Source organism: Stylophora pistillata, chromosome 4 (assembly GCF_964205215.1).
Source record: "Stylophora pistillata chromosome 4, jaStyPist1.2, whole genome shotgun sequence".
NCBI lineage: Eukaryota > Metazoa > Cnidaria > Anthozoa > Scleractinia > Pocilloporidae > Stylophora > Stylophora pistillata.
This window is the reverse complement of record NC_142522.1, coordinates 36,051,025-36,062,892: the sequence shown is the minus strand read 5'-3', so window position 1 is coordinate 36,062,892 and position 11,868 is coordinate 36,051,025. Positions and strand designations below refer to the sequence as shown.

At 38.6% G+C, this 11,868-nt stretch overlaps 1 pseudogene across 1 annotated transcript; it reads left to right on the top strand.

Moving 5' to 3' along the window:
- The first annotated feature begins 6,608 nt into the window (after positions 1-6,608).
- LOC148733526 (zinc metalloproteinase nas-15-like) lies at positions 6,609-11,536 on the top strand (annotated as a pseudogene). The gene is made up of 6 exons (XR_015999950.1): positions 6,609-6,697; positions 7,523-7,695; positions 8,249-8,375; positions 8,707-8,798; positions 9,459-9,542; positions 10,635-11,536. The product of XR_015999950.1 is annotated as a zinc metalloproteinase nas-15-like (transcript).
- The last annotated feature ends 332 nt before the right edge of the window (positions 11,537-11,868 follow it).

Below are 11,868 nucleotides of genomic sequence, written 5' to 3'. Positions count from 1 at the left end.
TGGAATACAGGTAAGCCTCAGGCGAACTCTACGGCTCTCATAAATATAGGCAGATGACGACTGCTCGTTCGAATCCTGAAGAAAGGGAATACACAATTTATTTCGTATGCTTTTTGGACATTCGAGCCACAAAATGTCGATGATGTCGCGTGTCGCGGTCACTCATGGGAGTCGAAGGAGTCTATATCACCACTTTGTCCACTTCAAATGTTTGGGCTCTGTAATGTTCAGGAGTTCGCTTACACAGTTCGCTTACAGTTCGCGTAGTTTGTTCGTTTTCCTAAACTTTCTCACCCCGTTCTCACTCACAGTGCATAATAAGTACTCGAGTATACGTCTCCTGGGGCCTTGGGCATGGACTTGGAGACCTGGACACTACAGGCTCACCTTCAGGGCCGGGTGGTTCAAAGCTGGGTTAAGATAGCCCAGGGTTGGTGTGAAATTTCATTTCAGATCTGAAAGCTTTAAAAGAAAGTTCAGTTTAACTATTTTCGTCTATAATTCGATGGGCGGATGCTCTCAAAAGAATAGGAAAAATTATCCCAAAAAGCTTCTGTAATAGAGAAATAAGGAAACCTGGATTAAAATTGAACATTGTGTTAGTGCCAATGGTCCTTCGAACAACTGGACCCAGAAGTAGTGAAAGGCACTGACATGTTTATCATATGGACCACAGCCTTTATTCATTTCATGTCAAACAGTTTAATTTCACTAAAATACAATAGTGATGATAGCTTTATAGACATCTACATTGCAATTTCATTATTTAAAGACAAGAGGTTCATGCTTGCGGCAAACCGAAGGGAGAAACTGGATTTGCACATTGTCCTGAAAAAGCTACCAAGCTGAAATTAAGCAAGCCCTACAGGAAACAAGCTTCTCCTGTCAACCTGTGACATGCTGGCTAGGCCGCTTAAAATTTTGCGGCACAAACTCAGATACAGTGAACACGTGTCTACGATATGTTTACAAGCTTTCAGTATTAAATTCAAACATTTTATTTTCACGACAAATAATTCTATAGCAGCTTACACGTCTATATTTCAAATTACTAAATTCATAAGATATATATACACAGATTTAGGTATATAAATTTATATATACACATATCTCGAAGGTTATCAACAGTTGTGTGGTTGTCTTGTTGTAAAAGAAATATGTATTTTACAGATCGTTAGTATATAATTAATGGCACTCATCAAGTAGGTAACTTGTATTAAGACAGCTGCAACAACATATTTTCTCTGTTTTTACCTTTGTTTGTTTCGAACTTTATTTTCACTCTTCTTCTTCCAGTTTAAAAACCTCGAGTGATATGTTCACATATCAAATACTCTTAGATCAGCATTATGTCTGATAGTTTTCTTGCTGTTACTACTTTTTTTCTCATTATTCCCCGTTATACGACACGCGTTACCTGTGTGCAGTTTGTATTTGCATCTTTTCATGAAGTTAATTCTTCCTCTCTCGTGTGTGCAATTAGATTGAGCTTCTTGCAAATTGACAGTTCGTATTCACAAAAAGCTTATCTATGGAAATGACACATGACAGCAGCGTTCAGCTTTGCCTTTTGCTTTGGTAGATTCTGGATTGTTGCTCGGTATTTGCTTGGGGCTTCTCAAAGTAACTCGTCTAAAGGAAACTTGTTAAAAGAGGAGAGTTGGACACTAGTGTCTACTAGAAATTGCAAAACCGTAGAAAATATCTCGCAAAGCCGCGAGACCGCAAAAAAAAAAAGATTCGTCCAAAACCGTCAAAACTAATGTAATGCGTTTGACTGAAGCTGCAAGAACTTGTTCCCAGTCGCATAGCTTATTCCACCGTCAAAGTAAATTTGCAAATAAGTCATTTTGATTGACTTTGTTTCTCGCTGTTACCGGAACTGAAGTACAGAAAACTTCAAGACCTTTTAGATACCAAGCATAGCTTCAAGCTATAGGTTTCCTATTCAGTTCCTTTTCAGCGCGCGCTCGGACCCAGTCCATGTCACGTCTTCGTGTCTTGTTCTTCATTCATTACTCGCAACTACCCTTATTACTTTAACCTTCTCTCAAGAAGAATTCTCTCATGCATTGACCGAGTGATCTCTCTGTTGTAATTCGAAGTGTTTCTCTCTGTAGGAGGGTTGGATTATTAGTTGCTTCGGTAAAACAAACACAGCAGTATTTATTGTTGCTATCCAATTGTGTTTCTAAGTCACGGTTGCCGGACCCCAACAGTTTGATGCCTCTGGCAAGACTGTAGAACTAACTTGAAGATTTCATACAAAGTCTAGCTCATATTAGGAATGAATTCACTAGTTAAGCAGAAATGCCTCTTTAGCATTTCATGCACTTATTTACACAGTTGGAGGAAAACTCAGTTAGATAGTCACATTCAGCATTCAATCATTTGTCTAACTACATTTCAAAGTTCTGAAAACCCTCACTTTCAAAATTAGACTTTTAGAATTGCAAAACCTTTTGTTCGATAAATTTCCATTTCATTTCAATATTAAAAGCTAAGCGCCTACCCTTGTAGAGTCTTCGTGCATATCGAAAATGACCCGCTGACAAAAAGCTGTCAATCATGGCTCGAAGATCGACGGATTTATTTCTCACACTCTTCTGGTCATGATAAACCAAACGAATTTGTATCATGAGACAAATGATTGAAATTTTATTTTTCATCAAGGCCAGACCTCTATGAAACGATGCACAAACATATCTTTTATGCACAAAAAGTGTGTAATGAGACCATTATTTTCTCTTGTTATCTTTCATCCACAGATTTCGGGCTTATGTTTTCTTTTTTCCGCTTTTTTTCCTTTTCAGTCCCCCTGCAACAATTTGCATTCAAATTTCACGGATTTGAACTTAAGCCCTTATCTTCCAAGCACTGCAGTCTTTTCTTTTTCTCGCTGTGAAAACTAGTTTTACGCCATCTGATTGGTTCAAATCGACAATTGCTTTATCGTGATAAAAGAGTTAAAAGTGGACAAAGCGGATTCTTCAAACTGTGAGGCAAAAACAAATCAGATGAAATTGAGGAAACACCACATCGATTTTGACAAGCTGCTCAGGGGAAGGTCACTTCGTCCGCAAGATAAATCTGAGATCACTAAGAAGAATTCTGAAGGAAAACAAATTTTCCTTGTTATTGAACGTTGGCCTTCCATACTAAAAACGCGCCAAAAACTTAGATACACTCCTGTCTTTGCAGATTTCTTCATTTAAAGAGCATCTGGGAACGGAGGTAACTTGCTGAGTTTTCTTTTCTCGTTATTCACAGCTACTGAGTTCTGCCACACCAGTGTGCGACAACAGGCTCAAACAATGCCATCTCCAGATTCAAAAGAGGAGGTAGATTTACACGTTCGTGTTATGGTTGCATTCATCGTGGTGGTCTACTCTATAGCTGGAGTTTTCTTGTGCCGAGAATGCTGGCCGATGGTGAAAGATATTTACCGATCATATTACCCAAAGAAGCCAGCGGTGAAGCGAAAATCTTCGGTTCCCAAGATTTAAACCGTCAACGTGAAAGAATTTATTGCTTACTAAGGCATAGCAAAACATAGGAGTACGATCAACGAATAAATGACAGTTGAGGACAAAACTCTTTGATTGATTTCATTCAAAATTTTGACTGTGAAGGAATAGGTTCTTGAGATTTTCCTGATTCAGTTAAATAGAAAATACAAGTCGGTTCATCAATAAATTGAAACGCGTGCATTTTCATTGAAACGTTAGTGGAGGGGCGACCGAGCAGGGGTGGGGGGCAGGAAGGCTGTAGTCCTTTCCTGTCAAAAACTTGTGGGGAGAGCAGTGTCCTACCCACCCACTCCCCCCCCCCCTCTTATTTCAAGTTTCGAAGCGGAAAATATTGCTTGCGCAGTTTAGAGTTTGGTTGGCATTATATTTAGTCTTATGACTTATGAACAGCATCGTTCTTTATGAAATTTAAAAAACCTGAATTCTGTCTTTCCTTTGGCGTTCAAAATAGTGTTTTTCCAGCCACCATCATCACGTCGTCTAAGCTCCAAGACTTTCTCAATAGAACTTGACTTGCCTGTCTTTAACATATGTTCACTTAATGTTTACAAAAGAGAGGAACACCGCACTCTATACTTCTATGGCAGCAGTACTTTTGTCATTTCAGGCCATATTTCTGAAGGCCTTCTATTTTCTTGAAAACAAGTCTTCAAAAGGTACCGCGGCCCATATAGATGGAGACAGAAAAGCGAAAAAGAAAGAAAAAGTAAATTGATCCTGTTTTATTTTGTGAATCCAGATGGCGAACTGCAAGGCACGCTATTCATAATTTCAAATTTTTCTTCGTCAGTCGCAGTAATTGTCCAGCGCAGATAAAATTTTATTAAACGTCGGGAACGATTTTCGCAAAATTCGATCGATTTCCTGATCAGTCCTCACTTGCTGCTTACTTAATTCCACCAAGAAAGAAACATGTTAACTAGTTTAAGTTGTTTTGTTTTCTTTATGAAATAACCTCTAAATAGCTACTTTTATTTTCATCGTTTTTTTTCGACTGAAACTGGATATTTGAATAAGATTTTTAACTATCCGTTTCCATTAACTAGTTGGTGCATTGACCAAAGTGGCTAATTTCAAAGATTCCCCAAAAAGTTATTCCTAAATGAGGCAGAGTAAAATGGTTCACCTGCTCATTTTGAATTTACCACAAACTTTAATTTTTTCTGCTGCAAATCAAACATAAATACCGTCTTCATCAGAATATAATGCCTCCAAAACCTCCACAAATGAGTAAACATTTACAACCGTTTACCCCTCTCATTGGTAGATTTTTTTTTTTTAAATTTCAAGTGCACGAGTTTTGTAAAACGCTAATATAGTAGGGCTGAGGCGAGGATAAATTTGGAATATTGTTTTTAACTTGTAAAAATAATCCAGCATTGTGCTTAAAGTTTTGAATTATAGATTACCTGTCGACTCTCGTCTTAATTTCTCCAGGAGTATTGCAACTGTGTGAAGGTTTAAAGGTGGGTAAATTTATCGATCGATTTATAAATGATGTTTGCTTCCCTCTTCTAAGTTGTAATGGTTCTAGTTTTTAGGTGACGCCATTGAGGGTTTTAACGTATGACTAAGAAGCTTGGTGACAACTTAGTTACTTTCTTTTGTTCCATTCCAGGCGATGGAAATTCATATTGACCACATGATCTACCTCATTAACTTCATCATCTACGTTGTCCTCTGTTACATGATCATAAAACAGGCTAAGAACGATATTTTTGCGCCAAAGAAAATGGAACAAAAACCAGAAGTTCGATGTCCAACACACGGACGCATTTTAGTCAAACCAGATGGTTCTAAGCAGCACATCACGCGATCTTAATCAATGGAACCCCAGCTAATTTTTAGCGAAATTTTAAGCCGATCCTTCTATAAGAAAAGCTACAGTCCGATACCCGGTTGTATTTTCGTAGATGTTTGCATGCTGAACATTTTAAGTAGCTACTGTTTCCCTCTCCAAAGAAAATCTGTGTATAACCCAGAGCAGCTTGATTTAAATTATGCAGTTGTAAAATACTTCGAGTAGCTTCAAAGCATACAGATTTATTTCGCTATAATATGAAACGTATACCTTTTATAACTGAATAAAACTGAGAAAAAATAATCGAGATTACTGCTGTCTTTTGTGAAAATAGTGAGGAAAAAAGGAGAGGATCTAAGACTCTAATAAACTAATTTTGAATGCATTTTCTAGACTCCTTAAAAAAGAACAAAGCGACTGAAGATGCACCCCGCTAAGATGGACACAATTTGCATCCACAAGAGGTGGCATATAATTATATAATTCATAAATTACGATTCCAGCTTGAAAACGAACCCAATGAGTGACTTATTTTGAAAGCGAATCACCCGACGGGCACGAGGCAGCGATTAGCCGCCACCTGTGTGATATCGGATCCCAGTAATCACCGACATTTCTGCTGTTCCTCAAATCTTTCTCGGTTACAATTGGTTGCAAGTGGAATGGGGCCTAAATGAAGATTTGAAAAAGAGAGAAACTAAAAGAAATAGAGTGGGGAAGCTAACTATATAAAAACAGCAGTAGGGTTAAAGACCACCTTGAGAACGTCAGATCTTCGGGATTCACGGTCAGATTCTACACCAGTGACTTTCAAGGAGCTGTATATCTCATGGTGAAAGCCCGAACCTTAGGCTCATTATCAAATTTATATACGAAGGTCCTGTATAGTGCTAGAAACAGTTATGTCGAGGGTTTCGTGTGTTTTAAAAATGGTTTGCAACGTTAGGGGATAAAAGAGAAAGAAAAATGGAACTAGTGCTGTTATGAAACGACTTAAGACGCGGCTACCCTCGCTGTGTAATTTTCTTCCAGTGTTGACAAATATCATGTCCTTGTAAATACAGAACTGCACATACAGAGGTTCCTCTGTCACATTATTTGCAAGTAGACGCACCATTCTTTGATAAAGAGCACGCGCGTATTATTGATACAGAAGGGCCCCCGCTTTTTCAGCTTGACCAGTTGGATCTCAAAGACGTCATTCCCTGCTTGCTGCTCTAGCAGTAATAAGACAGATTCCGCGTATGCCAATTAGATATAAAGTGAACACTTTCTGATCTAGGCCCATTTCACAACGCTGGGAAAATGTTGCTGTACGTTGTTGTTGCTATGTGTCTGTGCGGTACCTTGAGTTACAATCCAGAAGGTGAGAATGGAAAACCAAGAAGGATTCAGCTAATAGAACCCACATTCATATAATCTTTTTTGTCACTTTTTCAAGTTATTTTAATGAATCACTTTCAGCTTTTGAAAATCCATAAGTACCAACCTAAATACCCGTATTGCGTCGATAGCTTGGCTCACTAGAACAACTAATGGACGACTATCCAAGGATAATACAACTGAAATCTAAAAATAACCTAGCAACGCCTTCATTTGAAATCTCAATCTTTTTTGACGGAAGTGATGTCGTATCTTGATCTTCTCTTGTGTCAACGCAGTCAATTTTTAGCGGAGCCTGTAACTATTCATAGAGAAAAAAAAAACTTATGGAAGCTCTTTGTGCCACAACCTTTCGTAGGTGAACTCGACATCCTCCAGTAAGAGACTGCTTAGACAAGATCGATATTTTTATTGTAACATCAATACAGTCAGAACTTCTCAGATAAGACTTCCTTCCGCTTATAGGCGGCCACCTAACTTACTACGATCTGCCCACAGTCTCGCAGGCTTCAAAAGAAGTGCGAAGCTTTTTCCACACATTATATGATGATAAACTTTTTTTCTCTTTAAGATTCCAAGCGACTTTCAGTTTTTCGATCATAAGATTGCATGAAGTGCAAAAAGTATTTTTGTTTTACGGATGATGGTCTTTTGCGTTGATAAAGACCTCTTGGACAACAACAAACTTTGACCCAGATTTCCCCCCCCCCCCCCCTGCTATTTAGGTTTGGCTTTTCGAAAGCAAAATACTAATTGGATCTGTACAGTCTTTTATAATTTCACATTTCTATTTCTTTTTGGCACATAGAGAACAAGGGAGATGGAAATCCTGATCTCTTTGAAGGGGACATGATCCTTACACCTGAACAAAGGGCTGCTGCAATGGCTGGACAAGACGTTGACGGGCCAGCGAGCCGCGGCGCAATCAGGAGGGGCTTGTGGCCAGGAGGAGTTTTGTCTACGAAATCGCTAGTAGTTTCCGTGAGTTGGACGACGTTCTTAAATCATTTGGTCAACAGTAAACTGTAGGAACCCCAGGTTCAAGAAAGAAGTATCATTTTTGCTACTCGAACGAATTTTTTTTGCTTTTGTTTGTTTTTTTGTTTATCTGTTTGTTTGTTTTGTTTTTTTTTTTTTATCATGTCCACCTTTCTGGGCTATCCTTTATCATGTTACTGTCTTTTTCTTCTTTTCAAATCTCATAAATCAAACAGAAATATACCATTTTGAGCTTATTCGATAAGTGTGTCGTGAAAAGAAGTGGTTTAAAAGCAAACTTATCCAACAACTGAAACAATGTTTAAACTGTGTAGCAGACCGGCTAGAGGGATGTCGTGAAAGGGACATGCGGGCGTAAAACTCAAAGCGTCTAGAGAGGAGTACCGGCACCAGCTTTACTCTTACAACTTGCACCAATTAATCAGGTGTTTTCTGTGAATGGTTATGTAAAAAGTATTCTGTAATAAGTACATCGACACGAAATATGGCTATGATTAGCGATAATGGCCGCTGCACTATTTTCATTTATTCATAGGCCGGAGTCCGAGTGCAATGAACGCTATTCGAAGTGGAATGAAGATGTGGTCTGATAACACGTGTATCACATTTAGGGAGAGAAGAGGAAACGAGAGAAGTTATGCGTATTTCCAGGGCGGTGGAGGGTAAATCGATGCTTACAAATCTGCTCGGTTTTTAAGCGTTTGCACGCGTCTTTATCATGTATTTGATTACGCTAATTCACTAACTATATAAACAACTCAGATACAATGAATATATGAAGTTCATATATTCATTGCATCATACGTATATAAACAACAACCCCCATTTTGCATGAAAACATGCTCGGATATTTGTCCGCGGACGTTATCTGTTCCAAGTAGCGAACAGTTTTCCGTAAGCGATGCGCGAGGAAAAGTGTAAGCAAAGCAGCAAACAGTAACAAGCGCTCCATCTTGAATCAACTTTTAAAGGAATACTGAATTTTAAAAATAGGTGTTCATCGATGGTTGGACAGACTGGACGTAGGCAAGCTATCACTCTCGGAAGAGGATGTTTGCACGTAGGAGTTGTTGCTCATGAAATTGGTATTACTGATAAACATAACTAATTCAATATAATTTTTCTATCACATAATACATCTGATTCAAGTCTATAAGATTGTAGGTGAAGATCAAATACATAAAGCATTTGATTTACCTCTGTAACTGTTGGCAAATTTTAAAAGTAGGTCGCTAAGCGTCTCTGAAACTAGCTCCACTAGTTGTTAAATATTTTCACCCGATTTTCCGACGCCGATACTGACTCCGACAATGACGATGACGGCGACAATGACAATGACGATTAATTTGAGGACCGTTCTCTATACTGGGTTGTCCAAGTGTCAGCTGCAACAACCTAAAAAAAAATGCCTAAGCTGCTCAAAGGGATGGCGAGATAGTTTTTTTTTTCTAACGGACATATACAGCTAGCCTATTCGTTACATTCTATAGCTGTCTTTCCCACTACCTTTGCACCTGAGTTATTCAGTAATAAGAGCTCTTCAATCCAGAAAAAACTGTGTCAGTCTGAAGCTCTCCTGGGTCAATAAATAGCGCGACCGTCATTCTACAAATTATGTACCAGATAACTTAAGGTTATTAGCTGATAAAATTTACACATACAGGGTACAACTTACGTAGGATAAGACATGGTTCTTTTTTTTTGTTTTCTAGAATCACGTTGATACATATTTTCGCCGTTTATAGGTCACGCCCTCGGTTTTTATCACGAGCAGTCCAGACCTGACAGAGATGAATATGTCACCATTTACCGACAAAACATTGTACGAGGTACTCTTGCCCTACAATTTCAAATACATTCTCCATGGTTTGAACGTGGTGGTAATAGTTCAACTCGACTCTAAGGATGACCTCCGCTCAGGTTGTCAAAACGTCAGTCACCACCACCGACTACAGTCCTTGTCACCCACGATCATCCCCGTATTACTGTTATAAAATGTTCAGCGTTTTCGATGCGGTGTTATTTCAGCGACGGCATTTAATACTGAAGGCGACGCTTATTTCCGAATCATATTTCTGGAATCACGAAAAACATTTACTGTAAAATAATTTTTTAAATATAATTTCAGTGAGAAACATCGTTAAAGTTCCGATGACTCACTTTTTTTCCCGAGATATAATCAGAAGCGTTCGCCTTGTGACCTTAATTTTCAACAAGTGTATGACGTGAAGGATGGTCGAAGTACCAAGTTTTACCCCGCTTTTGTTTTCTTCATAACTCTGCGAACGCAGCCGCATATTCTGGGGTAGCGTCCTAAGATATTGCTCATTTTGCTTCCGTCTCTGGCGTTCGATCGAGGGCGGAGGGCGGAGGGCGGAGGACGGAGGACGGAGGGCGGAGGACGGAGGGCGGAGGGCGGAGGGAGTAGGGCGGAGGGCGGATGGCGGAGGGCGGAGGGCGGAGGGCGGAGGGCGGAGGGCGGAGGGCGGAGGGCGGCTTTGGATTTAAAGTGGCGTTCAAATGAGTATATATGGTATGCCATATACATCTGTCCTTGTCTTATAAAGACACTGGACACTTTCAAGACTGCTTTTAAAACTGTTTTTTTTTTTTTAATTTAGCCTTCAAATATATTTTTTTTATCATGTCTTATCTTTTAGCTATTTTAATGACTTGGCTATTGCTAACTTTGATGGTACACGGATTTGTAGTATTTAATAGTTTATGTTTTTAGTTGCTTTTAACATAACTTTACTTTGACAATATTGTGAAGCGCAACTGAATATATCCATATAGAGGTCTGCGCTATCTTAATGTAAAAGTTATCATTATTATTTCTTCTAACCAAACTAAACTACTGCAAATACCTGCTTTAATCATAATGCACTTTCGCAGTCAGACTCTCATTTTTCTATACGTAGGTATGGAATTTAATTTCAACAAATATAGCAAATCGACGATCGATTCCTTGGGAACACCATACGATTATGGAAGTGTCATGCACTATGATTCGAGAGCCTTCAGCAGAAATGGACGGCCAACTATTGTTGCAAAGAAATCGGGGGTTTGTTGGAAGAAAATTTGTTTCTCTCAATAACTGGTTATGGGTCATGAAATTCGGTTATAGTTTGCCACACCTGATGGTTGTTATAATTAACTGGTTATCAACTTATAGTTGTGATTAAATGAAACTGGTCAGAGATTAGCTGTAAACGTAAAAATCTTTCCTTCATCAACTAACAGTACTTAAGGGCGCTAGATTTAATTTCTGTTCGATAAAAAATACCTTTGCACAATGCAAACTACAAATGTTTATTGGTGCAAAAAACTTGAAAAACATCTTACAGGTCTTGAATTAACCTCAGATCCGTATCAAAATCTGAACTTTTCAATGTATCTATGAATCAAATACAAGAAAAGCCCGGCCGGTGTCCTGATCACTTGACAACAATTTCTTCAATTTGAGCGGCTCAGCTTTCTTTCCACCTGGCTTGGCTGAGTGTTTCATCTCTGCTACCGTCTTTTTAGGGCTTTGATTTAGACGCCGAACTTTTAATTTATCCAACCAAATGCAGACATTATCATATAGTATATTCATTTTACTGATCAGGATTTATATCGAGAATGGCAATAATGGCCGATAAAAGTCTGCGGATGAATCGACTTGCGTACTATTTTCGAATTGGGCCGGTCCTAATTCGAATCATTTGAATCAAGTTCGACTGGTGAACTGTATGGCTTGTATAGCTTGAATAAAATCTCAAGGACTTCGTTCAATTTGAAGACTGAAATTAGTAATCCTTGTATTTTTGTCTATAGCCAAAACACACGCATCTTCAGACGTTTAAATAATGTTCTTTTAAGCACCATTTCCAAGTAATACACAGACCGTTTGTGTAGATGACGTTAGCTTTTAGGAAACCATACGTTCACGGTTTTGACTCGTAAAATGTTTAATACCACGTAAAAACTGTAACAAAACGGTAGCAATACACTAATTGGACACAAATTAATTATAAGAACTGTTCGATAAATACTAGACAAGATGACAATGCAATGAACTCCACGTGGGAACGAATATTAACATGAAACAACACAATTTCAATCGACGATTTACAGTTAAGATTCGTGTTCCATATGACTTAATAAATGGGA